The following is a 5,071-nucleotide window of genomic DNA, read 5'->3' as shown; positions in this document are numbered from 1 at the left end:
GTGTTGCTGGCGATCACATAGCACAACATTATATACCAGGTAGTCCAACTTCAGTAACCCTGCAAACGCCACTGCTGTTTAGTTTTCTGTCTTCATTTATGTTGGAAGTGGTAGCAGAGCTGTACGTTTGAATTAGTTTCAAAAATCTCTCAGTCAGAACATGGTATGAAATATTTAGGTAGAAACTAGCGAGCTAACTTCCTGTTAACTTCTAACTCCGTTAAATTTAATAATTTCTGTTTTCATGAACGCATGGATGTAAAACTTAATTGTTACACCCGATAAAGCAGCAATGCTGATGATTTAATTAAAGATGAAAGAATTTAAACCGTTTTAGTATTCGTTTGACTTTGGGACCTGAAGTAGATGGAGTTTTGGACCCAGATTACTCCGTGAAGCTCCTCACTACGGCAGCCGTAATGCTCTGACAATCCATCAAGCAGTGCGGCTTACCAAAGTTGTACTAAAACATTTTTTAACAGATTTCTGCACGCCAAAATCTGTTCAAGGTCAGTAAGCACAGCCAGAATTCATACATAAGGCACACTCTCAATTTTTGAGAAAATTAAAGGATTTTAAGTGTGCCTTATAGTGTGGAAAATACATTATACAGAAGAAAAGAATATATCGTGATATATATTGTTACCGCACATGCTTCAAATTATATCGCGATATGAATTTTAGGCCATATCGCCCAGCCCTACTACCCAGTCCATACCATTCTCTTTGTGCTATAATGTCATTGCTCTGTCATGGTCCTGGGTCTACAACTCAGTTTTTGTTTTTGTTATGGGTTATGTACTAGTTCAGTAGTGATCTTTCTATAATGAGATGGTGCTACCATAGCTCTAAGGCCTTCCGAACATGTATATGTTTTAGGATACTGGTGGATGCGAGTAAAAAGGCCATAACAAAAATGGTTTAGTTAGAAATTACCCACGGGAGTACACTGGTTCATTGAGATGTTATATATGAAAAATATGATCATGTATGATAGTTGTGCAATGGATATATTTAACTTTTGATTAACTTTTTGCCCCATGGCCTTCCAATCATGGACCAACCATTCTACCTACTGAGCTTCCCACCCCTACATGTTTTAATTGTCAAACATTGTCAAATGTGTCAAGTGCTGAACAGGTGTCTGTATTACTTGTTTTGGAGAAGAGAGTTTATAGAAATCAAACTGTCTTAAACTGTCTAAACATCACAGATATTTTTTTAGATATAGCATAATATTGGATATTATTTGCTATGTCTTTGTCCCTGCCATACACACAGATTATTTGATTATATTTGTGTAAAAATAGAAATCAGAAGATAAAACAATATAATATTCTGCTTGAGGAAATTTTGCTGAAGTCTTTTCTGAATGTCTTGCTATATGTATGAATACATTTGGACTATAGGTAGCCCCCCCTTTTTTTAAGAGCAAATCAGCCCTTGCACTGAGAAGCAATACTCATCTTATCAAGTAATAAATGGTTTGTCAATTATAAGCATATAGTACAAGACCGTTCGGTACCCTTTTAAATGAGTTTGCATCCTAACATGATTTTTAAGTGGTAACAAAATAGGCAGTGTTTAGATAAGAGATACAGACCTGCAGTGCTTCTGGGCATGACATTTGAGAAGAGAGAACATGAGCATCTTCAGCTAACACGTGTGGTTTCCCAGCCAAAGGTCAGGAACAAGTGGAAGACTGAGCTTGCGAAAAGGTCAAAGTCTCTTTGAAAATGCTGCTAACAAAATAGTATCATAAACAAGTATTCATATCAGGTTTATGAAATCTACTAACGTGCCGTTTAGTTTTATTGGAAAATCTGATAGATAATGAACTGAGATTCTCTACTGACAAACTATTGTACAAAAATATTTTGAAAGATGAGTTTGCTACACAAAGGAACTTTGGAGAATGCCACAGCACTTATAGCTCTGACAGGATAGATGTTAATGTGACATTTAAAGCAGACCGCACAGTTGGATGTCTTGTATTTCAATTTTTATGTATAATATATCCAACGGCCACTGAAAGATACAACCCCAATTTAGAAAATTAATGATGCAACAATATGCAAATCTCACAAACCCATATTTTATTTAGCAATAAACACATGTTTACCACTGTGTAGCATCACCTTTTCTTTTAACAGTACTGCTCAACAGTCATGGGTTTTCTCTATGAGATTTTTTTGTTTCATGAGGCTCAAAATGTTTTCAATTGGCCTGGACACCAATTCCATTGGCACTGAAGCACCCTCATATCACCTCATCTGAAATCTGAAGTGGTTCCTTACCTCTTTATTCCAGAAGAATACATTTCTTCTAAAACTTCCATTTCTTTTAAAAACAATTTTGAATTTAAATTCATCTGACCCCCAAGGGTTTTCCAATTAACCTTATTCCATCTTAACTTAGTTTTGTCCCAAAGAAGATGGTAGTGTTTTGGATCATGTTCACTTCATGAAATGTATTTTCTAATACATGTTTTCTAAATCACCTACCCAATTATTGTCAATTACTAATAGGTTTGTGACTTTGTTACTTTAAGCATCTTTTTTCTTGCTTACTTTCTTTTTTTGTAATTGGAGTGCTGCATTGTTTACACATAGGACCAGCTGATAGTGTTGAATAGTGAATAGATCTCTGAGGACCTATGAAAGCAACAATGGGGATAGAGTACTGGAACTAAGCGTAGAACTAAGAGAAAGAGATTTAAACCATCTGTTCCAGCTATCATCATGAGAAATGTGAGGTCCTTGGGAAAGATGGATGAGTTCGGAGTGGTGATTAAGACCCAGGGAGAGTACCATTAGTGTAGTATGATGATGATAAATGTGAATAAACTCACAATTCCTTGAAAAATTTATCTGAATAGAAGAAGAAGACTACACGATTTAATTCACTTCAACTCAATTTTATTTATATCAAACCAAATCATAACAACAGTTGCCTCTAGGTGCTTTAATAATTCAATGTAAAGGTAAAGACAATAATCCAGGGAAAACCCCAACAATTGGATGACCCCCTCTGAGCAAGCTCTTGACGACAGTGGGAAGGAAAAAAAAAAACAGTCTCTTTTAAGAAGAAGAAATCTCAAGCAGAACCAGGCTCAGGGAGGGGCAGCCATCTGCCGTGACTGGCTGGGGAGGGGAGAAAAACAGGACAAAGACATGCTGTGGAAGTGAGCCAGAGATTAATAATAACTAATGATTAAATCCAGATAAACATGCTGTGTAGAACCCATGTCTATTGGAAGCAGAGTTTCCAATAGACATGGGTACAGTGGCTTAAATCATATCGATCTAATAGACTCCAATTTATTCATGGAAATGGAGAGTCTTTGTCACATACTAAGGTTAAATATGAAGTTCCACAGGGTTCTGTAATAGGACCATTTTTTACACTATGACATGCCTCCCTTAGGCAGTATCATTAGCAGTGTTGGGAAGGTTACTCTTAAAATGTATTCCATTACAGAATACAGAATACATGCCCCAAAATGTATTCTGTAACGTATTCCGTTACGTTATTAATGAGAGTAACATATTCTGAATACTTTGGATTACTTAATATATTATCATGCTGTTTACAACTACATGAATGTACTATTGCTGTGATTTATTACTGTTACTGAAGGTCCGCGGCTCCAAACCGTAGTAAAGGGACCTCTGGCTAATACGGTGGGTTCTGTGTCGGGCTCGTAGCCGAAAACTAGCTTTACTTTGTTGTCTGGGTCAACCTTGCTAGCGAGAGACAGAGAGAGGCGTTGAAAGGCTGCTCCAACGGAACTTATTGTTTTTGGAGGAAAACACGAACACGGTGTACAGTTGAGTCTTAATAGCTTACTTACAACTGGGCTCGTCAGGCACTCTTCTTGGCTGCAGTGGTTATTATTATATTTACATGCTTCCAGCTCCCGTTTTTGCTCGATGACAGCTCGTACTTTTCCTTTTTCTCCCTCCCTCGCTCACAGACACATAACGTGTATGGCAGTCCATTCTCCCTGCAGCACGGACTACACTGCCTCTGATGCTACATTCTTTAGAGCTATACCTATAGCATTCTGCCTATTAGCTTAGCACAACAACAACAAAAAGGCCTCTCTCACCCAGGAAACACGCAGAGAGAGAGTGTCACCCTGTAACCATGGCAACCGTAACGCTGCCACCTGGAACAACAGAACGTAGCTGTCAAACAAAACCCAAACAGGCCTGACCCGCCACAATATGAAACAGGGAAGTACCGCCGTGTAATCCATTTATTTCAACAAAGTAACTGTATTCTAAATACTACCTTTTTAAACGGTAACTAACGGAATACAGTATTTTGTATTTTAAATACGTAACGGCGGTACATGTATTCCGTTACTCCCCAACACTGATCATTAGAAGATTATAGCTTACATTTTCACTACTATGCAGATGACACCCATGTTATCTATCCATGAATCCAGATAACACACACCAATTAGTTAAACTGCAGGACTGTCTTAAAGACATAAAGACCTGGACGACCTCTAATTTTCTGCTTCTAAATTCAGATAAAACTGAGGTTATTGTACTTGGCTTTAAAAATCTTAGAAATGTGGTATCTAAGCAGGTGCTTACTCTGGGTGATGTTACCTTGGCCTTCTGTAACACTGTGAGGAATCATGGAGTCATTTTTGTGGATATTTCCTTCAATGCTCATATTAAACAAATATGTAGGACTGATTTCTTCCATTTGCACAAAATCTCCAAAATTAGAAACATCCTGTCTCCAAGTGACGCTGAAAACTAGTTCATGCATTTATTACTTCTAAGCAGGACTACTGTAATTTGTTATTATCAGGATATCCTAAAACTCCCTGAAAAGCCTTCAGTTGATTCAAAATGCTGGTGTAAAAGTACTGACAGACAGCAAGAGCATAGCATTTACTGGCTTCTCTTCATTGACTGTTAAATCCAGAATTGAATTTAAAATCCTGCTCCTTACATACAAGGTCTTGAAAAATCACACCCCATCTTATTTAAATGACCTTATAGTACCACACCACCCCATTAGAGCACTTTGCTCTCAGACTACAGGA

The sequence above is a fragment of the Neolamprologus multifasciatus genome, chromosome 1 (assembly GCF_963576455.1).
Source record: "Neolamprologus multifasciatus chromosome 1, fNeoMul1.2, whole genome shotgun sequence".
Classification (NCBI taxonomy): Eukaryota; Metazoa; Chordata; class Actinopteri; order Cichliformes; family Cichlidae; genus Neolamprologus; species Neolamprologus multifasciatus.
This window is presented reverse-complemented; position numbering follows the sequence as displayed.